The 24,614-nt window shown below is 36.4% G+C and overlaps 2 long non-coding RNA genes across 2 annotated transcripts; both read left to right on the forward strand.

The window, feature by feature from the left end:
* The first annotated feature begins 8,625 nt into the window (after window positions 1-8,625).
* On the forward strand, window positions 8,626-13,311 carry LOC111263352 (uncharacterized). Its single transcript, XR_002682168.2, has 2 exons — window positions 8,626-8,793; window positions 12,526-13,311. It is a non-coding gene; the product is annotated as an uncharacterized LOC111263352 (long non-coding RNA).
* A 2,422-nt stretch (window positions 13,312-15,733) lies between these two features.
* On the forward strand, window positions 15,734-18,658 carry LOC111263355 (uncharacterized). Its single transcript, XR_002682172.1, has 2 exons — window positions 15,734-15,828; window positions 18,514-18,658. It is a non-coding gene; the product is annotated as an uncharacterized LOC111263355 (long non-coding RNA).
* Window positions 18,659-24,614: the final 5,956 nt, after the last annotated feature.

Raw genomic sequence — 24,614 nt, forward strand, 5'->3', positions numbered from 1 at the left:
CCAAGCAATGCTAGTTCATCAGCAGAGCTGATTATCTATTTAAATACGCTAATTGAATAGTGTTTTTCAACTTGTTTGTTTACCAAGAACAAAAATGTGACCGCAGGAATGCGCTATACACAGTTGAAGAAATAAAGAGAGCAGAAATGCACTCTTGGGCGTAGAGTGGCACGGTCTAAAATGCCTAGTTACGTGAACAGCGGAGGAGCTTGTGATATGGGGTAGAATCGTATGCTCCAAAAAACCTTTAGTCTGTGTGTTTGACCATGCAGTAGCTTTTGAACTATTCTCAGGTATTTTCAACTAGTTATTGTTCAGTAATTGAGTATTATATGTATATATATACATATATACGTATATATATATATACCTACGAGCTGCGTCTACTGCAGTCCTTGTTCTGTATCAGCAATCATTCTAGAGTCACTGAGAGCTCCAGTGATAGTCGTTGTTAACTATCATCAGACGGGCCCATGAGGTCCATGCAGTGTTGTATCGCATCTTCTGCCTGATTATAGTAAATATTTACAGTAGCAGAGCTCTTCAAAACAAGTCACAGGCTTCGGCATCCTGTCTCTGCTACGCTACCTGTTTGTTGTGGAATCAATCGTTTAGTCGTTTGAATGTTTCTTTCTACACATAAAGGAAGATAATACCTTAGCAGTGAGATACTGCACTGCCTGGTTGTTAACCAATTGTACTCTCTAAAACTCAAGGAATGGCTAAGAGGACTCATCGACTGAGAATGGTGTGTCCAGCTGACAATTCTGACGGCTTCCCGTCAGGGTTCCTTGTGATAACTCCAGCATCTCTTTGTCTACCTGACTCTGTTAATCGGCCATCTCTCATCCATAATGACATATGTTCCAGTCACATTACAATTTGTCAATATAGTTCACATACATGCATTGCATAGTCAAGACAACTATTCACCTTCATTTTTTCGGAGTGCCTATTAAAATGTTACAAGCGAATCCTGTGGAAATTTTGAACTAATTGGGCTAGAACTATGGTTTTGTAATGTATCAGACGTACTTTCCTTTATATTTCACACAAAATTTCCAGCTCTCTGGCAGCTTTTAGACAAGAAAATATTCACCATTCACGTTCTTATACGTAATTTCTTTATCTAAGTAAATCGATAATGAGATAAACTTGTCTACTGTGTTTTAAAGCATAGAAAGCCCCACTCATTTTTAGTATATATCTTATAGTAGCAGATGCCCTTGATGTCACTGCAAGTATTACAGTCATTTTACGTCCGCAACTATTCGGAATAGATTTCCCTTCAATACGATGGAATTCTTGCACTTTGTTCCTTCCCAGCTGGCAGTAGAGACTAGACCATGCCTTGACTATTTGTTCCAAATGATTTTTTTTAATTAGAATACTATAACGTTTTAATGGACAGAGTCCTTAGACCCCAACCTCTGCTTTCGTGAAAGACCTGATTGCCTGCAATGGTTAGCTCTTCGCTGGTCTTCAACACCCAGTCCTAGTTTTTAAAACGTTTGCACCATTTATGCATTATGTTTTCACTCACAGCAATGCCTTTACACATCTGGAGAAACAAAAAGCTTGTCAATCGATTTCTTGATCGAGCGCTTTTCGACAAAGGGGATATTTCTCTTTTTAATGTCCTTTCTCCTAAAGAAAATTCAACTGGTTTTTAAAAGACTAAAGCGTCTATCAGGTAAATTTTATCTACGCGTAATTCAAAAGTTGCCTTTCAAAGTACGTTAGACTTGCTTGTAACCGTCTAACATATTCTATATCTAAGTACAATTAAAATTAGAAATTCAGAAGTTGTAGTCAAGAAAATTGGTAAGAAGTTGTAGTTAAGAAAATTGATAAGTTTGACCATGAAGGTCACAAAGAATTTTGTTTAAATAGTAGTGGCAAAATAGGGGAATTGCAGCTAAAAGCTCTTCATTAGCACTGCAGGGTTACGAGACCCTGTGTCAAGTGAAAAACATTGTATTACGGACTAGTGATCAGTACTAGTAGAATGCAAACAACGTGTTTAATTTACTGGTATTTTAGAGGATAAGATAATATCCCAGTAAAAGAACGTCAGTCATATTTGGAGTTGTGTCACCCAACGAGTTACAGCTTTGACAGCGATGAATGTCTACAAAAAATCCTAATGATACCTCACACACCAGTTTTATGCATTTTTCACAACACTAAGATAATATTTTAAGAAATTTCCGCCACAATTTTTTGATTTCATCAAACTAATCTGAATCATAAATTATTCGCGTTATCTGATTCATAAGTTATTCAGTTTAAATGTAATATAAAATTGTGTTGTCGTTGTTTTTTTTATCTTCCGTATATTAAATGGCTCTGAGCCGTGTTTCCTTTCAAACTCTTTGGTACCTCACATTTACGATAGTAATATGTAGGACTGCATTTAGTCGAGCGTCGCCAACTGTCTATTTGTCTTCCGAGTTGCACAAGCAGCCGTGATCAATTCTACTTTTCGTCTCATGTTGTTTCTGTCTGCCCATACAACGTAGTCATTTGCTACAGAAGAAACATGAATCGATAATGCTTATCCTCATTGTTTTGTCATTATGAATACAGCGTGATAGCAATGTGGCATAGCCTGAGGGAGCCCGCTTTCTTTGCCTAACCCTGCAGAGCAATTTCTCATTTCATTAGCTAAGAGAGAAGAGATGCCTGAGTCGAGCTAGTGATGAACAAACGATGATGGTACCCGGATATCCATTGATAGGGAACAAAAGATCGGATTTTGGGAACGTGTCCTGAATTATGGCATGGCTCTTATTGACGGGTGTTTAACAGAGAAGAAAGACAAAAAGAGCCTACTAATTAATTTAATAGCGAGCTCGCTTTCGCTAAACAGTTTTTTGCAAGGAATGTTTAAAATTGGTTGTGTGTGTTATTACTATGCCGTACAGGACACTTAACCACATAAAAGTAAAGGTATAACTTAAGAAGTTCACGTTTTACTAGGCATACGATGCCTTTTGTGAGCCTCTTTTGTGTTCTTATACGACCGTTAAAGCTTTTTTAAAACTGGTCTATGAACTTTTATGTTAAAGTTCACAAAATGAGTTTTTGACCGAAGATCACAGTTTCTTCTGCGATTTCCTTTTCTTGTACCTTCTGCTATCGGCTGACGATTATCACTTTTCAACCATTTCGAAGCTGCGCCATTGCAACAGGTATACTTTACGAATATTTGTCTCCCTCCTAGTACTACGAGGATCATACATTTTACTGCAAACACCACTACTCACGTCGTTTTTAGTCGGACATAATATCCCTCAGCGAATATATTCAGCGAATATGAAATCGTTACTTCTCACTCAGAATTATATTACATCTGATCTTGAAAAAGTTTCCTTAATTTTTTATGACATATGAGACTGTCTAAAAGACGATTCTGAATTCGGCTCTCGCGACTAATGGCACCGAGAAACTGCTTCAAAAGATACGTCTATTGAACAAGACGCACTATTTCATGAATTTTGAAACGATTAGCGCATATTATACCATTAACGTTTTCGCCAATCATTAGTTAAACAAGTTATTATTATCCGCAATAAAAACATGAATTTTAATTAGCCTTTTCTCATTTACGCAAGGAATTGCATGATATCTTCATAGCGTTGTCCAATCACTTGCATGGTACATATATATGCAAAATATTTAGAATTATGTTCTTCGCTCTCGATTTCTGTTACCAGTTCTGCCGAGGTCCAGTGTATCGACTCCCCGTGAGTTTTCCGACACACATGTTTCCGGATATTTTTTTTCCTTTATTACAAAGGAAGTTTTTACGTGTATAGTTTTTTAAAGTACAAGGAAAAAATAAATTGTGTTAAAGGGTAACTTGAAACTGTCAACTTTTTTCTTAGCTTTGCGTAAAAACTTGACCATTTTATAATCAGCGCAAAGCGTAGAATATTAGATTTTTTAAATACATGCACCTATTGCCGTATCGCGTTTAGTAAGAAAAAAACAGGAGTAAGTGCATCAACAGAGTATTAGCAACTAGGTAACTCATCTTCATTTTGAATTTGCAAAATCAGTTACACTACAGCTCCCTTTGGTTAAAGTAAATTGATTTTTTTTTCAGTTCAATCAAGGATACAAAAAGATTATTTTTGTGTATAGTCTAAGGCGAAGAAGAAACTTATTTATGAAGATCTGTGTGCTCTATTTAAATTCTATCGCATATGCAAGACGGCTTGTCTTGTAAATGGCAACTCATCGAGCATACTGTTTAACAATATTTCTTCTGTAATTGCTAAGAGCGAAGCAAGGCTCCCCGAGATTTACTAGTGTTAATTGCGCTCTTAATGCAGATAAATTCCTCCTTCAGCATTGTATTCCTATAAGAAACTTTTTGTTTATATATTTTGATCAGAAGGGTGCGCTTAATAGGGCCGACCACGAGTCGCTGCTACGCGAGATACTTGATCGATTTATTTACATGAACACCATAAATCGGTGCTGTTCGAATTCATCTTCAAGGCTTTATAGGCTAAAAGTAAAAGATATTTGTTGCTTGCTCTTCTCTGTCCCTTTCGGAATCCCTGAGCTGGAAACATATGGCCGTTGTTGTAAGCAATCTTTATTCCTTATATAGGCAGTTACCTCCCACCTTGCGCAAAATATTTCTAAAACGCTGACGACGTTGAAGCCTTCTTGCAATTCCGAGTCATATTACAAAACGTTGACAAAAGTATTTGTTAGCAGTATTGAGACAGTAGTATAATACTAAATCATCTACCTATAATGTTGACGGTGTTACTCCTCCGACATTCTTATTACATGTGATGCAGGTATTCAAATATCGGCTAATGTTGATTTATTTTTTTTAACTTACACTGAAGTAAATTTTGCAATTAATATAGATCAGCAATACACATTGTCAAGCATGAAAATCTGTATCTATGCCAAAATTAAATTTTCGTCTCCTAAAGACTTTCTGAGTCAGCTTAAATGACAATTTTTGATCGTCTCCTCAGATCTATAACCGGTTTCGCTTTATTAGCTCCATTAACGTATACTCAACACGTATGTCAAGAATTTATGCATGCCATGTCTCTGGCTACGTAGATGGCCAAATGTGACGTTTCTGATATATTGTTGCTTAATGTTACTTAATGTACTTAATAATGGCTCTTAGTGAATCAAAAGCCATGGAATTTTGAGAGATTGTAAAGGATTGTTTACTTTTCACCAGTGAAAACCGCAAGTCGATAAAGGAATGCAAATAAATTCTCGTGGAATTTGATAGAAAGGAAATTTGTTTTAATAGATGTTGGGTTTTCGCTGAGAACATTTAAAGAATTTAGTTTTTGAAAACTCACATTCCCGTTTCGAACCAGCCATTAAAAATCTTATTTAGCCATTAGAACAAGGCTCAGTTATCAGCCTACTTCCCGGTAGAGCATACTTGGCTGTATAGGTGAAAGTAAATGAAAATGGAATTAAATCGTATGATTGTGTTTTAGTTATATATATCTGAGTAATGAAAGCGCATAGAGGTTATGCAAAATATAATAATTTGGAAGCGCATTAAAATATAAAAATTGTTTCTAATTTTTCGAACTAGCTTTACGTGCTAAATTATTTAGCTTAAAGAACAATCAATGCAAAGCGCAATTAAGTATAAATATATCGTAGAAGTATAGGTGAAGCCTACAATATAAGGATTGTTCGGTGCCTTTTGCTTTCAAATTAGTGTTTTAGAAAAGATTGGAAATCTGCTTTTTCTAAATCTTGACCACATTACAATGGGTAACAGAAGTATTCTGCCACCTTGTAATTTCAAACAGATTCCTTTGCATGATAAAGAGGTTAATGAATTGAAAAGGTATACTTAAGAACGTAATTTAAAAAGAATGAAAAAGTAAGTAATGGTTAACGAGGCAAGTCTTTAAAGAGACAATCATTCCTCGCTAAAATTCTATAAAAAATTAAATCGATAAGGATATTAACCATACTTAAAAAATATTGCTTTTTCATGCACCACCCATCAAAATGCCCTTCTTAACACGTACTAAACATACGATAAACTTACTACCATACATACACAAAAATTTTCCGCAAATACAGAGACTACCTTGTTGTCATACATGTTTTGTTTAGTGTGGAGCAGAATTTAAATTAAAAAGGAGAAATAAGAAAACTGACAAAATACTTCGAGAAATTAGTGCGGGTTAATGATGAAGGTAAATAATTGAGCAAAATGTTCGTCGAGTACTGCTGACAGTTTGGTTAGCATTCAGTGGTTTAGGATTACCAAAAACCCTAACTAATAAAAAAAAAAACGAGCCACATTGAGTTTCAACTGACTACGGCAGCAGAAATATTTGTGTTCTATGCGACTGCGCTTAAGTTTCCACTCGGATATATTGGGTGGTCAAAAAAGTATTGACCGTTTTGTAGCTAAATGGCTTTGAAGACGTGTTTCAGGAAGTATGACGTGCGTCGGGTCCGCGTTAGTGTCACATGAAGGCTAGGACATAGCAGTTGTTAAATTGTTGAAATATCTTACTTAGAGCCAAGATAAAATGCTTTGAAGATGAGTGAAAGTCCGGCAAAAAGTTGTTGTATTTTCCAATGTTATTACGACAACGACACAAAGGCTTAAAAAAATGTAACTGTTTATGGTTAAAACGCGTTATCCGAAAAAAACGAGCTAAAAATGGTTCCGTCCCTTTTGTTATGAAAATTTTTTTGTGAAAAATGTAGTGATTGACTAATTACGAAAAAAATTTATAAGATTACCCAAGGTTGACACATAAGTAGGATAGTAAGTAGCCATGATACAGTCAAGGATCTAAGCATCCACCACCAAACAGGTCTGAACCATTTGAAGAAAGCTGGCTACAAAAAAAGTTCCGTTGTTTTGGTGCCATACATATTGAAGCAAAAGAATTTTTTCGATCTTATTTCCATGTGGAAACTTCACAGAAACGAATTCCAGCCATTTCTAAAGCGATTGATCACGGATGGCAAACAGTGAATTACATACGACAACATTGTACAAATAAAAATGTGCTCCACAATCGGTGGAAAAGCTCAGATTGATGGCAAAAAAAAACGAATGTTTCAGAGAACAGGAATCGTTTATTATAAGTTACCGCTGTCTAACAAAATGGTTGATTCGGATTCCTATTGTCAATGACTAATAAGATTACTACAAACAACTGGAAAAGTCGGCAGGACCAGCGACTTGATTCGGTATTCTCTTCCACCATGACAATGCTAAACTACGTGTATTTTTAGTTACCTGCTAAGAACTGACAGAAATTGAATGAAAAATTTTAACGCATTCAGCATATAGCCTTCTTCTTGCATCAGGCTATTATCTGTTTAGGTCTTTGCATAGGCGTATATTTAGTTCCAAAGGAAAACTGCAAAAAAACACTTAACATGATGTTTCGCCCAGGAGTTACAGGAGTTTTACAGTAACGGGATGAAATTATTACCATAAAAATGGTAGAAGGTCATCAATCAAAATGACGCATCTTTAGTTTAGTAAAATTATTTCAAAATATAAAAAGTATTTGTTTTAATTTGATTTTAAAATACTCACCACTTTTTCGGTAATTCAATTTAATTAATTATAATTATTTCTCAAATTCAATGGCTATCAATTTGAAGGGTCATAAATGCATCTTATCAATAAATTACTAGTTAACTACTCGTTTGCGAATAAAAAATACACTCAAGGATGTCAAAGGTTTCACAGTGCAGTTCGTTCCAGTAAAGGCATTTTCGTGACCAACAATAGTTGAAAACTTTTTGCACCACATTCCGGGGAAGCTTTTTCTATGCTCTCTAACTTTTTGCAGCTGCTGTTCCAAAACAGTTCTTTAATATACGTACGTGCACGATCTGAATATTTGCAGCACAACGGGTGTGGTGAATTATATATAGAGAATAAGGTGGGTAAAATGACTGAAAAATTTTTGTCTCTTTTCAAGAACTCGAATTGTACATTTGCATACCACTCTCGTAGTTTTACTTAACAAACCACATCTCCTAAACAGCAGCTCGCTATATTATAGGTATCATAAAATATATAGTTCCAAAGCCAATCAAAGTAAGAAGGAATACCGGCTTTACATAGAATAAACGTCAGTTGTTTAGTATTCATTAACGGTTTCTTCGTATATATTTTTAACGGCCAGCTTGAGCATTTATCGACAGCTGGATAACACAAATTGGTGCTTCTTGTAGATATACTGTTATATTCCAATTTGACGGTGTTCAGAAGTGAATGGTTGCGATCAATAATATTAGAAGTAACACTACAGAAGACAACCGCAAATACAAAATTAGGGCGGTCTTATAGAGGAAGAGTCCAATCTGAATGATAAGAGTTTCAGAGTGCTTAGCGGTAGTACCGGACCTAGGACTCGAAGCATTTGTTTTAGGTTTAATACGGGTTCGGTATAACCTGCCGTTAACTGTAAGGGGCATCTTGTAACCGCAAATACACTCAAAAGTACCGTGCAGTGTTTCTTCTAGCTTCGGTCTTGTCTATGCTACGATCCTTTCCCTCTAAGAGGCGGCATAGGAGAGGGTGACACAGCCTAATAAAAGCCGCAAACACATCAATAATTCACAGTTCACTCATGTTGGATTTAAAGCCAAGTACAAGTCATTTGGCAACTATAATTCGGATCAGACAAAACTGATGTGAAATAATTTCGCTAGTACTCTCGCTTAATAGCTTTCGATTAAAAAAAAACGTTAAACAAAGCGTTGTACGACGTGGCTGAATTTGTGTGTCACAAGGTAAGCTAACACAATCACTAATTCTCAAACAAATGAAGCGTTTTCTTACAAAGCCATGGTGTCCTCTAACTATTTTAATTATTTATATTCCACAAGTCATACTAATAAACATAATTATAATAAAAACTAAAACCAGTTGTGAACGGTGAGTATTGCAATAAAAATATCAAATATATGTTTATGTAGTCGAAAAAGTGGAGGTAATAATTGTTGGAAATTATTATATTTAGTGTTCACAAAGTACTACATGAAAAAAAGATTCTTTTGCCTAAACAGGTATTCTATGTGTGCTGCTTCTGTCTCCAAAAACATCATAGCAACCCAAATAAACTTTTTAAAAGGACAGGCTACAAAAACATTGTGAAAATGTAGAAATCCTAAGTTAGGAATACATAGCAAGTTATAGGAAATAGAGGCAATTGTCCAGATTTCAGTTACAAAATAGTAGTTGAAGGATAGTGGCCTACACTCTAGTATAAGCTAATCAATCTTGTACAGGAACGTAGAGATCGGTAATTCGAATTGACTTTGGAAACTTCTAATGATTCTAATCGTTGAAATTCCACTTATTAATCCTAGAATACCTTACCCAATATGTTTAATGAACTATATTTCTCATGCACGTTCACAATGATAGCTACTGTAATATTCTTTACACAACGTTTCCTCTTGAATTAATTCTTAGGACCAAATTTAATTCCCTGCGAACTTTGATTACATTTTAAGAACTTTGTCTTAGCGATACAGAGTGTCTATGTCGTGTCTACTATGTATTTGTGGTAGGTATGTCATGGCTAATACAGGGGAACTGACCTTGGTACTTTAAAACATAAAAAAAAAAAAGATAAAATTTTTCAAGAGTTGCTTTGGTAACAATATTAATTCAGTGGCGCTTATGATGAGCATATTTATGTTCAGAGGCGACCTAACTCGGTGTTCAAAGCGCTTGCTCATACGCGGTATATCCTCAAAACGAGTCATCGTGGTTATGCCTGGCTAATGTAAAATTATCAGCGTTCGAAACCAGGCAGAGACGTGTTTTATTTCTCGTTCAGATCTAGCCGTCTGGGCATAGCTTATTCTGTAATAGTAACATATCGACTTCCTAACTTAATACCAACAGAGTCGAACCGTAAATGTATATTTGGTATTGAGTTAATAGTTGTGGACAGGGTGCTTAGTACAGAGTATATTAAACGTTTTCAGTGTCACACAATGTTTTCATTTAATTCACATATTTATAGCTGTGAAATCAATTAGTTTCTTTGTACTTAAATTATGCAATGATTCTTGCTGCACGTGGAATATAATTTTCGTTAAAGGCTTTTGCTAGATACCATTAAAATTAGAATTCTAGTATACGTTGTTGTTGCCGTAATAGCTTGGCCTTGGCTGATATATGTTAGGGAAGGGGGCGTATCTGACTTCAGGTGGCAACTTCAAGACTGTCAACATGTAGATCAATAGGTTTAAAAGTAGCTCAAAATATTTCGGAGGTCAGCCCGTTTTTTGACAATGTGTGTACGTGTTCTTATTCGTGGCAACGTGCATAAAACTGTTAAATCCTTCAAATTGAAAATGTCTGTTCCGCACATTTGGGACCAAGCTGATGCTCAACTAGGGACAATTAGCTCGAAATATTTTCTATATATAAGTTTATTCTTAAGGAAGCCCTTATCTTCACTCGCAGCGCCGCAATGCAACGTTGTTCTCTGGACTCGTGATGCCGTTAATCGAGGGTCGCTTTTGATAGTTGAGTAATAACACGCGCGATCTGTTGATGTGCATACGTTGGGTCAGTTGGCTTTTTGTCGCGAAACGGCATAAAATTGTTGCTAGCTATGACAGTATGCAACAGCTAGGCAAGCACCGCATTATATTCTTTAAACCGACAACAACACGTCTCCTTGAGCACAAAGTTAAAATCTCCGGCCATGATCTTGCCAACCAAAGGAGGCAGCTCGAAGCGAAATAAACTCAACATTACTGCTAACACCGTTCAGGAGGTGACGACGGCCCTACTTATAGTAGATTACGTAATACCACCACTCTATGTGTATTCATATATTTATTCAGAGGTCAAGGGCTCATGGTGACAAGAAAAAGTACCCCGTCGGTATCTCGTCTTGGATCTTTACTATTGATGCATCGTTGGAAGGACAAAGCAACGGAAGAAACTCGAGCGTTTAAGCTAAAGCACTTAGGATTTTTAAGGGGTATTCGTGCAATCGATGGTTTCAAAGGATGATACCGTTAAATAAGCTAAATCTGTAATTTAGTAGCTTAACTGGGTTTTCAAGAACATGAAACTTTCATGTAAGACATGTTTCGCATCGTACAGCCAATGATTGTTTATTGAGGTACCATATTTATACTAAAATGAGCTTTCCATCAGATCGTTCGGTCAATTAAATATGCAAGTAAGGCAATCTTAATGAAAAAAAGTGTATTAATGTTATAATACCATGATAGGTGAACTCAAGAAATGTCAGCTGAATTCTTTAAGTTAATTTCGGCCTTTGCAAAAAACATACAGCGATTATAAGACATAGATACTAAAGATAAACTCGAATATCGATTCAGCGAATTTGTTTACGTATTAGTTTAGGATTACAAGATAGAAATGTTTTAAGATACTTGACATGATCGGCAGGTTATCGTGTAGCGATAGAGCGTCTACAACTGAGAAAACATCAATTCTTTTTACAGGGCAATTGTTTTCGTAACAAAAACTTTCCTAATAATCCTAAGGCATTATTTTTAGATATCATCAACTAAAGTCTCTTTTCAGAGCTTCGATGGTACATTGGCTTGAAATGCAACTGGAAATTCGTGATGCTTTACCTATATAGAAATTTCTACCTTTTTTTTATGTATTCAGCTTCAAAAGTAGCTGCCTCTGGGTGAGCACTCACGGACTCGACATAATAGGATGAAAGAGCATTAACTGCAGTGGCATACAATACAAACACATATTCAAAAGAAAAATAATTAGGTGTCTGATTTTAGGCCATGTGCTCAACTCAGTCCTTGTGATTCTAATATTTTACAAATTTCAGCCGATTTTAGTAATCTGAGTAATGACCGGCGCTTTTTTTTTTAAAAATCTGGCAATGGAAAAATCTAGTAATGTTAACGTGTGGTTTGCAAACATTTGTATGCGTTTTACGAAACTGGCTGCTAGATAGCTGACTCTTATAGATGATGTATGGAGTTTTTTTAAAAATTTAGAAGCAGGCTGTTACTGTATCATACAAAGCAAAAACAGAAACGTCACGAAGCGGATATTAATAATTACACGATCCAACGAATTCCCAGACCTCGTCCGATTCACAGTAGTTACACTATCCTTTATTGAATAGCTCTCAATGGAGGCCTTTAAGGTATTGGAGACCTAACTATTTAACTAAACGATTTCTGCGATGAACAAAAATCGAAACAAACAACCTCAAGTTAATATCGCGTGAACTTAAAATTCCAATTTGTGATATAATTAATATAAGACAGACAACCTACTCGGGTGACTAGTGTTTTTTATGAGGTATAACAGTGCTCGCAACATTCTTTGCGGAAAATTTGATGGCATTAAGCATCATTCCAACTTAACATCAAGCTCGGAAGCGAAGCAGCTAATCACCAAGTAAAAATATGCGGTTGATAATAGTATTTTAGGAAAAAGTCACCTTACAGTATTTACATTCTTCAACGTTTACCGTATTTATTCATCTGCAGATGCCGCGTTGCTTACATCTCCTGCTGTTGTTGGTGGGCTATGCTTTGCTGGCTCTTGTTGTTTCCCAGTCACTCGAAGAGCCTCAAAATTTAGGGCTTCGCAGCGGTTCATCCGGAGTAAATAAACCTTCCCTACGTTATATGACAATCGAGTTTCCGGTAGTACACGACTGTCGAACGAACAATACGCTACACCGTTTATGTACCCAGTGTGGAAAGCTAGCGAAGAATAGGGCGTTAACTTACCACCAGTGCTGTGCTGATATTCAAAGGGTACGCGACTGGTGCATTGATTTTATAAATTACATCATAAACTAGGATACCGATAGTTACCATTTGTAGAATACCGCACTAACCATCATGCGTATGCTATTCGATTTTTACGCTGAAATTGAGCCAACGCGCCATTTTCATTACTGGACACTTACGACATTCATATGTTTATGCTTACACCGCTTTACCTTTTTACGAATAAGCAACCCATAATATATAACAATAATTAATCATCCTGTACTTCAGTTTAACAATTTACCACTTTTGTAGTGAGTCTCATAGCAGGTGATCTTAAAATTCAGGCTTCACGTGTAGCATCTCATCACTGTTGTGTCTTACTAGCATATATATATATACATGTAATCATATTATTTATTCAATACCTGTATCAGTTTGAAGATGTGGGCATCAGTGTTTGCAACCGTAGCAAATCGGTGAAAGACTTTGAAAAATGAAAAAATATTAAGTTAATGATCTGACAATAATAAATGACGTTATTCTTCTGCTTGCGAACCACATTGCATTCAATGGAATTTAAAATAAGCTTAAATCCTAAGAAGAAACAGGATGTTATTACTGTAAAAAATTGTTTGCACATTTAAAAAGCGCCGTTCAGATCTCTAAATGTATTATTTTCCTTGTTTTAAGACAGCATATCATTATTCTGGAGCGCTTTACAAAATGCTTTTTACAAATAAGAATATTTTTTTTTTATAGAGGAGCGTACACACTTTATCTTCCTTCAAATCTGTGCCACCTTTTGCGATTCCAGTTCGCCTACACAACACAGTCCCGGCTGCTATAACTATTTGCGTATTAGACAGGTTCTTTTTCGTCGAACATAACATTCAACATTACTGGACTCGAGAAACAGATCATCTCTTCTTTATTATACTGACATTCAGCTAACTTTTTAATAGAGTAAAAAGGTTAAACAAGGTATCAGAATGCCAATTAGTAGTTACACAGCAACAGAAGAGCTGATAAATATGTAAATCATGAAATATTAAAGTTCTTTTTCTTCCTTTTTTTATAAACTTTTTTCAATTTAATAAAAACGTCACGTTAAAAAACGTTCAAAAGTTTAAACATACAGTCTCATATTACACTAATTAAATAGTGGGATAAGTTACTTTTGAAACGCTACTTAGAAACTGCATTTGGTGGCGTTTTTAAACTTTCTAAAAGTGCACTAATCTCACGGCTTTAATCCGCTGAGTTGGTAAAATTTGAAATCTTGAAATAAGTATGTTTACATAGGAGAAAATATTTTTATATCGATCCTTTATACCTTTTGGGCCTTATGTTGTTGTACTAACATCTAGAATGGGTATTTAAAGACTTCTGAGATTTCTACGCAAAACGTTAATGGCAATATTTATTTCACGACTAAAAGAAAAGCGATTCACTTTGCTCAAAAACTATATTTTAGTTCCGTGATCATAATGTGACTCGTTCATGAAGTTTGCATTCTCTAATCCAATTACATAGGAAATAGTCCTAGACTGTTTAAATTTAGTTTTTCGGTTAAGTACTTACTTGATTCTGATTGATCTGCCACGCAGCCCAATCAATGACAATGATCTGTAAAAACTTGTGGTATTCTAGTAGACTAACCGTTATGTTTTTAGCTTTAAAGTCCAATGAAAAAATTATCGCGACACCTCAATCTAAGCTCGTCTTGATACCTTAGTGATGTTTATATGAATATACAAGTATGTGGTAAGCATTATCTCGGATTAAGTTACGTATCAGACAATTTCAAACCTACATTGTACCATATTTCTTTCGTGTTTTTTATGCGTTGAATCTTAACAATCGACGGGTCGCGCCCCATCTGCGTTGAGAGTTTTAGACAAAATCATGATAATCATTATAGCGGCACATTAGTACGAATTCTTGCTTTCGAATTGTTGAGCGCTTTCTTAATACATGTTTCTTCTATACACTTTGCTTTAAAAAGTCAATTCGTTCTGTTTTCAATTCATACACCTCCGGTTTGAGTAAAATTTGCCTTTCGTGTACCCATCAATTGAGCAGTTTTTTTGTTTTACCTTGTGGTTCTCTATATTAATCAGAACTGATCCAAAAGCTGATGTTTAGCAGTCACCTAGTCCACCAAAGGTAATGGTCCTGCTACTGAAATGGTATTGAATTCTGTAAAATCTATTTCTATCACTAAAACAAGTAGAACTTGGTATTAAAACTGATTATTAAACCCCTAATTTTTATAAATTTAAAATAGTATTTTAATATAGAAGCATTTTGCTACGTATGATCATTATTATGATTAAGTGCACACCACTATCATACAAATATCATTACGCATAGATATATACGAACGAATAGAAATACACATTACTAAAACTGCTACTATGTTCATCTAGTTAAAACAGAAACTCATCAAATCACGGTATAAAAATATATGTCTACTTCCGTTTAAGTTAGGGTATAAAATTACAATTGAACAGCTCCAACTAAGCTAATATACGGATTATTTTTTATTATTCTTAGTTGTCTAACAACTAACAGCTGAAAGACTAACGAGGGTATATTTTGTAAAATTGAGTTTTGGTGGATCCAGTAGTTTGTGTCGACATAATTGAACTCAGACTATTTGAGAATTTACGATGAATTCAAGCAAGCACGAAATTTGATTAAACTTGCTTTGGCAACCTTACTATTCTCACACAACATGAACTCAGGTAATAAATTAATAAATTGCAGTCAAATCTATATACCTTATACCCAATAGACCTGCTTCTCTAAATTCCTCGTGAAGTCTGATTGTCTTACATAAATAAAGCTTCGTCTGAAACTCTAATATTTGCGAAAATTAAAAGTAACTAAATAACTAAAGCGATCTACGTTGTTGTTTTCGGTACCCTAATTGAGCTGTCTCTAAGGTGCACCGAACTAAAATTAAATGTTTCGAATGTCACGTCTGGCATCACTGTTAGGCATTACATTAGGCGGCTGGTTCTCAGAGCGAAACAAAGTGGATTCGAACCAAATGTGCCCACCTAACCAGTAAGTATTACAATAGCCAAGGTTCCGCTCAGCTTACCGGTTCTGCTATCGTTCGTCGGATGTGGGAGATGCCTCTTATTTCCCTAAGTGTACCCCAGATATCTAGCCATATTTATCATCTTAGTCCCCCGCGAAAGCCCGTTTGCTTTTGAATAAGGCTAAGGCCAGGCCGTCGTATCTCGTTCATTCGTAGACTTCCGTCAACAATTCATTGGGTCGCATTTTGAGTACTTCCGGTCTGCGTGCTGCCGATGAAATAGCCAAACCATCAACGTACGCAATTATGTCTACATCTGGTTTCGCATTAAGGGCATTGTCATAGGCAAAGTTCCATAATAACCATGCCTAAGAGAAAATCCGTCGGGATCCCCGCAGTCATCAGGAACCTTAACCCTTCTATCGTAGCAGTCCGATTTTTAAAACAGACCCAACTCTAAGTAAATTCGGTGGTACTTTTCTTCCTTGAAGAGATTCTAAAATAATCTTCTACAACAGACTATTAAAGGCGTTATTAACATCCAGCTGAATAACCGGAAACAAATTTCCTGTCTTCCATGTGGAAGCTTTGATGATCGAAACTTGTACAACAGTATCATCTATTTCAGTAAAAGTAGCGTAAATTCAAAAACGATGTGGAGAATCAAATGTGTATAGCTAATTAATCGATTCTAATTGCTAAAATCATTAATTTCTTTCAAAAGTTGTAATTGCGTCACCTTTTTTTTACTCCGTTAAGGCATTGATGATGAACTGTGACTATGCCAATGCCATTTGCTTAGCCGATATATTCAATTTTTTATTCGAAACCGTACGTAAGCCATTAGATGGGCTAGGGACACACCCGTCTCCAAAATGGCCACATATTTCGGTGTCAGAATTCTAAATTTATGACAAGTATGCTCTTTCATCTTTTTTAATGAATTATCGGGCCATTTCAGTATATGACAAGTTGTATATTTTTCACGTCGGCACGCAAATACTCTGGTAGACTTTAATACAATGGAGATTCGTATCCTTCGGAAGATACATAATGGTTAGCAAAAGCTCTGATTCTCGATAACTAAGCAAGTCTCATTGAGAGTGTTACCTGTTGTGGATCCTTTCAACGAGTTGATTCGAAATCATAGTTAAAAGGCAGATATTGCTCGCTTGGTTTGTGCTGTAGTTCCAGAAAGAACAAAGTTTCTATAGCGCCTGCTAGTTAGTGCAGTATTGTAATGATATATTTTCAGTTAAAGGGTTCCTCAGACTTAGCTTGGACGGAAATTATTATACAACACTGTGACAATAAGTAGTAAATTCTATTATTTTTAGTTTTCGATACCAAAATCTCCTACCGCTTGCAACAAATCGTTATTGTAATAAGTTAATCTATAATTAAGATCATTAACAGAAATTAATTTGATGGTATATTCTGTTATACAATGCCCGGTTCTTGAGGGTATCTGAAAGGTAATTTACCCTCGATTTTATGCTGAAACTATCAAGGATCGCGAATTTTTGTCCGACATGACCGAGATGGAATTTTGTTCAGAAATCTCAATCTGGTTTGGTGAACTCTTCAAAACGGATTCTCAACGATGCTTTCTCTACCAGCAACTCTGAAATATTCATCTGAAAGATATGTAATCGTTATTATAGATGGATATGGGAGAGAGATCTCAGCTTCCTATTTCTCACGCTCCTTCTAGACCTTTGGGCTGATAAGGCATTGCACGAGATGCTCAATCAGAATTGTATGAAAAAGTCCACACACATAAATTATTAATAATAAATAAGACTTATGGGCCTACTTCGTTCTCACTTAACAGAGTACAGGAAAACATCAGGAAGTTGACGCTATATCTAAGCGTTACGGTAAATCGAGTCCTCACGAAGAGCCCTCGACAAGTGGCTGAGAAAACACCAAATGTGGCGAATAATTTAGCAAAAATTCTGCCGAAACTAAGAGCAATCACCATATGAGAAGGAGGCTCTTGGGGGCAGTCTAATTGACCCGAATCTACTGTGCTAGATGTTATATGATTTAATGTGCTATCCTAGTGAAGACTCACTGAGGAAAAAATAAACTGAAGCAAACCAAGCCAATGCTACGAGAGGGGTTTTCGAGAAAACAATGTACGTTATGAACGATATATGTTAAAATAGAGCGGCAGCAAAAGCAGAGCACCATATCAGAAGATTTCCTAAAGAAAATAGATTTGTTACTTGATTTCTGTCCTTACCAAATGTTTCAATGTATCATGTACCGTCTTCCATTGGTTAACCCTAAAGAAGATTCGGAGGACTCAATATGATGTATGGCACAGAAATAGAGCAGGTCGTTCGTATGTTTGGAAGCTAAAATGTATATGCATAAGAAATAGCGAAAAAAAATGACATAGAAAAAAATTAATTTCAAAAAGAAAGGGAAAAAAGGGCGATTGCCCGGGATTCCGACATGTCTAGGGAGAAGGAAAACGACCATTACGGTCTCAGAATCATTGAACTTGAAAATAGGTGGGTCGTTGCGTCTCTGTCCCATCATAGTGATATGCAAATGGTTTTGGTGAAAGTGGGAAAGAGAGACATGACCGAGACGATAAGAGCGTCCTACATCTCCAGCTAAATACCCATAAACGAAGCTTTGGGCTAGAATAAGAGATATTTTACAATTCTAATAATATTTAAATTGTTTTTTTGCAGGCAATGTATGCAATCACCAACATGTATTAAGAAAAGAGTTCACTATGATTATGAAGTTTTGGCAAAAAGTATGTTGTAAGAGAGCTGTTAAAGGTTGAGTTAAAATATAGATAAAAGATACTAATAAAACTGATAAACAATTGTTGTAGCAGAGGTTTTTATTGATAATTACCTTTAAGCTTAAGTAATATGTAGTTAGTGCATAACAAATTTGCTAACTTCGAGAAGAGATAAAAATAAACAACTAACAACCGTTTTTCCAGCTTTTTTTTTAAATTTATTTTGTATTTTTTACCCTTAGCAACTCACAAGAATGGAATAACGAAAAATAATTTTGGGAGAAAGGGAGTAAATTGTTCTTCGTAGATGCAGTTGTCAGTCTTTTGTCGGCTTTTATCTATGTGTTGCACATTAGATATCACAATGGTACAAGACGCGACGTCACGATACAGTGAACCCTGGTTATTACTCCACACCGGAAGCTACAAATCACGGAAAGAAAGGATTATGTTCATGTGAAGCGGTGAGATATTTTTCATTGTGTTAAAGCCTTAGACTTCGCCGATGTGAGAAATGGCAAATATGGAACACCGGTAAGCCCATCGATATCAATCATATTAGGAAGACGACCATTTTGATTTCAGTGGAGGACTCTACTCCATATCATAGTTGCCACTTGTTAAGAGAGCAAGTATTTTTGATCGACTTTAATACTTATCATTAATTATGCTTCCGGGGTGTGCGAAAAAACCATAATACTTTTACTACTACGTAATGCAATCATTCGATCAAATGTTATGTACGTAATATATCGTAAGCTGTTATAGACTGTCACTCCGTTCCCAAACATAAGTGAGTTTGCTAGTCACTTCGTCGATGGTCTGGGTTGGGGCTAACATCTAAGTGAACTCGCCCAGTTGCTGCTTTGCCGCTTCATAATGTTATCGATCGTAATTCCTTCAGGCATTTTCCAAAACTGGCTAATATGGTGGGGCACCTTCGTACTTGCTCGGAATTTTCTTGTAATGAGTTCCCACGCAGATTCAGTGAACGACAAAAACAATCGGGAATCACTGTTAAAAAGCACAAAGCATTCGTATAGCTCTTTCCTCCGTGTACCTAGTCCGTATTAATGTATAGTTGTACGCATTTTAGTGATAGGGACTTGATCATGACCATAGACTACTTTCGTAAGAAAGTGATGATGCCGATCTCCTTACTATCATTAGAGTTAGATCGCCTCGGAGAAACTAATTCATGTAGTATTTCCAGCCTCCGAATTTCGTTTTTTTTGTATTAGCTAAACAGAAAATTAAGTAATACTATTTGATGATATCTGAATTGGGATACTCCAATCTGCGAAATTTTCGTTATGCATTTCAGTCGAAGTATTTCATACGGTTGTCAAATACATATACCTTGTGAGCTTATCCATGATGACAAAGGGATTAGTGTTTCAGACCGGGCTAGCAGGGAACGGGACGAGGTAATTTATGTAAGTCTTTCATAAGGAACCTCGGTTTCAGATATTGGTTGAGTAGGCCCAACTGTACGCCAACGTTGCAACGACAAGCAGTGCTAGACAAGCATCGCTAGATCATGTGCCTGACGTGCAACCTTATCTGAAAAAGCCACAGGCTCTCTAAAAATAGTCCTAAACATCTCTTAGCTCCGAAACAGACCCTCAGTTCGTATGCCCAAATCATTGCTGCCTTTCGATGATGATCCAACATGTCGAATAGTCTGCGACCATCCTTGACTCAACACAGGATACCTTACATTTCGTAACTTACGGCGGCGCTTCGGGACCCATTCGTCTTGGAGCTCTAACGATACTTGTATAAGGAATGCGAGAGATTTGTTTCCGTTCAGTGGCTCGTATTCTACCTTGAAGCGTCGACGGAGGCAAATTTGTCCTGTTCGCTACCTGTATCAGCACTCTTTCTAACTCTATCACGGACGCATCAGCGTGAAATTTGATTTCAGCAGCAAGATCAAATAATTTTAGGGCAAGAGGCTGAAACATGAAAGCGTTACTTTTTTTACAGGCTTTTTATTGAGGATTTCTCTAAAATTTTAAGTGATGTTAATGAGTCTGCGGTAACTTTACTGAAGTTAGGAATAAACTTTCGAAAAGATCCACATGCTCTCAGGAGTTGGCGAATTTGAATGAGTAATATACGGAAAAGAAAACTAGGTATTGCACTAGGTATCGAAAGAAAAATTCCATCGTTAATTAGTAAATCCACATAGACGGCTTCTCTCCCCAAACCGGCATTTTTCAAATCATCAGTTAGTGAAGATGACGGTTCAGATATTACATCTGTGAACATACATAACAGTTCCTTTCTGGGTAGGGTAACTGCTAAAATTCCACGTAACGGCTGATTCTATTCATGACTGAGTGTAGCACGCGTCAGTGTTGAGTCTGCGCTTTTATGTATTTGCGGCTGGCTGAAAAGTGGCGATATGATCTAGCTCGCCTATAGAGGGAGCTGGGTTTGACAGTTAGAATCGGTTCGAATTTGTCAGTTCGTTTGCGACGTTGTGGTACAGTAATTCACTAGCCATATAGTGCGAAGGATGTGTTACTGAGTTCAATGCACGCCTTAACAGTGGCAACTGTGCTCGATTTGAGCTTGATTTTATCCCGCACAATTGAAACAACGCATCCTAAGGATTTCCTGGACTTGGTTTGCCGGACCTAGGACAAATTCTTTAGATGTGCCAAGCAGTACGAAGGCCAAATTGCCCAACAGAGATATTCCAATGTGTCTTCTTCCGGATGGAACTGTCAGAACCCTTACGTTTTCCGCCTCGAATTCGTAAATCTGTAGTGAGCTTAAAACTACTAGCCATAACGCATATGTCGCTGGTGTCGTTTACCCACCGATACTACAGATAGTGGTTCAATTGCACTTGCAACCTGCACTGCTGGGCGTTCAGGGGTGGCGCACGGGGCCAAGACGTGAATACCGACCCAAACACGCTGTTTGGTGTTCGGCGCAATGGTATGCTCGCGCCATGGTAAAAATCGCAACCAATGTTTTGGTTTTGAATCAAAGGCACAACAAAAGTATGAGTGGCAGGAACTAGGACCTATTAGGGGACATGAAACTGATTTTTAAGAAGATTTGAAATATGGCCCCATTTCTGAGATGTTATGTTAAGTATGAGAATAGACGGAACTGAATCGTCCAGGATGTTCTGAAGGTTTTTGCAGAACCTTAAACAACTAGGAATACAAAACAGCACACAACTTACACAATTGAGCTACCACCTAACTATCGCTAAACGGGAAACAAAGATTTAACTAAAGAAATTCCGGAATAAAAGTTAAATTAGTTAATTACAGGTTTCAACTTCGCCGTTCACTTGATCAGATACACAGGATGGATCGAAATTGTCGACTCACACTCTGCGCTAAACTTGGTGACCACACATTTCTTTAGCGCTGATATTAATGATTTACCATAAACAAATAAGTCATACCCCAGCGTAATAAATAAGAAAATATTCTTCAATAAATAAGAGAATTCGAAACATGCATCAAAGAAGGATTTGCACAAACAGCAAATACGCCCCAATTGCTTAGGCATGCATAATAAACATACAGTCAGTTACAAGATTTATAGTGAGTGCGCTGCTGAGCGAACGGCACTTCTCCCGCTCTGATTACAGCTTCATAGGCGAACGAAAGAAAAGAACACCAAAGACAACTGGAACGTTGTAAAGGTTACAGGAAGGACTCAAAATGGCAATATGATGGAAAAGGCGTCTTCTAGAAAAAAAAAGAATCTGTAAAGTTTTGAGACGTCATCAAACTTATTTATTTCGGCTTACAATATAAAGTTGTTAATGACCAAACGAAGAAATCAGATCATAGCATTTGCAGCGGCTTTTATCCACTTCTCGAACAATATCTAATATGTAGATTTGAGTGGCTGGCCCAAAATTGCTATATTTAGAATCCAGAGAACTTGAATTCAAAATGAAATTGCACAGCTAAACTGCTAATAATAATTTTATTCTTGTGGGTTACATTGTTCATGGCTACAGTTTTGATAGCATATTTTTGAGTTGATCAACGATATGGAGCTTAAACTTTCCATTTATAAATACGATTAAATATAGCTGGGTAATGATACTTAAAAACTGAACTGCTCGTTGAGAAATAAGACAGATACAGATGATTTTAAAATTAGTTTTTTGCCTCACTAATAATTAATGGGCGGGCTGAATTTACCGTTTGCAACTATTCACCTGTCCGATATTGGATATTGAGGTCATAGTCTCATACAATCCCAATCTGCTCGGAATCACGTGAACGCTTTGTTTATCTGGATTTCTTATCTAACATCCCTTATACAGAATCCTATGAGAAATCTCAAAAAGATAGAACGGACGTTTGGTCCATGGCGCACGCTGGTCATATATAGCGTACAGTATTGTGCTAACCTTTTCTGGCTTGATGCCCTAATTAGCTGTGCTATAATTTTTCGCTTTGGTTTGTCAATTAAACCGTTTGTGAGTCAATTTTTCCATGTATTTCTATCGTATGCATATAAAAAAAAACTATGATTTCCACAGACTTTGAATCTTTTCCACTATAGATAAAATCTAAATTCTGTTTAATCAACGCTCTGCAAAGAGTTCGTAGCAACTTCTGTAACGTAATTTTTACCCCTGGAAATAAGGCAACAATTAATCATCATCTCACATCTCTTTGATTACCCGGATTTCATAACAAGTACAGTTAGGAATATCAGATCATTTATAGTGAGTTCTTTGTAGCCAAATAACTAAATTTTTGTAAATGAGATTGGCAGATGATGAGAAACTGCACGTATATAATAAAAAAAAAAAAACACGTTTTGTGTGGTATGGTTTTTCACGACAAGGCCGGACCAATGTCACAAAATGGCAATCAAATAGCAGCTGATTAAGTGTTTTTCCCCACCTTTCAAATCAAATTGCGCTCACTATAAGTTGCTCTCAGATATCAGATGTGAATATTTCAGCATTAAGTACTCGAATCTTCTAAAAAACAGAATACAATAAGACATTTAATTATACAAATTTTTGTGCCTTGATGAACTAATATCGTAAATAAATATACATATGAATGAGTTGTAATGCGTTTTACATACATGTAGAAACTCATTAATCTGGTCTTGTTAACTTCAGTAAGGATTCAACATAATCAGACTCGCTAATGTAATGTCTTGCAGAAAGTGTGTACACGCACATAGTCGGGTCGTCATAGCCCTCGATTTAATGAATTCCCTATTGTGGAATCCGCATACAACGAATTTCAGCATAAGACTATATTCGCTTCGATTGGTATTAGCCCAGCTTTAAGATGCCGTTGTTTCCGTTTTGAAAATACTAGGATGCTTATGTGTTTTTTTTTGTTACTATTTTTTTTCGTTTTTATTCACCTTTTTTATGTGTGCATAAGGTGTTGTTGGCGCTCTTTGGGTAAAAGAGGCAGTAGCGTTCGGCAATGATGGGTTCTTTAATTATTTTAATAATTTGTGCTTTATAGACTTAAAAGTTGTATATCGCTGTATCGCTCGGACGCAAATCCACCGAAAACCCAATCGTCTGCAGTCAGAGGAACACTCAGGTACTCGAATTTGTTTACCTTAAAATGCATAGAGATTATCCGCCTGAGACTAGCCTACCTCTACGTCTATCTTTCATAACATTCGTTCCAAGGGTGTTTCCTCGTTGCCTCGATTTTTTTGCGCAGCTAACTACTTCTTGTTGTAGGTACAAGATACTACTAGAGGCAAACAGATAAAGCGAACAGCCAGCATAGTGTAGATAAAATTATATCTAATAACTTAATAATAATAAGTAATATCTACTATGACATTCAAAAGCATCAGCAGTGAGAGGTTTTGCGACTAGCAAACCCATTGATTTGTACTGGATACTTCTTGATTTATACCCTGTCATCGTTGTCTATTAAATATGGCTATGAAATTTGGTAAAGCAAGTTGATTATTTACTGTGGTATTTCTCTCTCAACACAGCGTATAAAATCAATCTCCGAAATTTAAAGTTCAGGGCAAATTTTAGAAATACGCGTAGAG

This window comes from Varroa jacobsoni, unplaced genomic scaffold (assembly GCF_002532875.2).
Source record: "Varroa jacobsoni isolate VJ856 unplaced genomic scaffold, vjacob_1.0 scaffold_759, whole genome shotgun sequence".
NCBI classification, from domain to species: domain Eukaryota; kingdom Metazoa; phylum Arthropoda; class Arachnida; order Mesostigmata; family Varroidae; genus Varroa; species Varroa jacobsoni.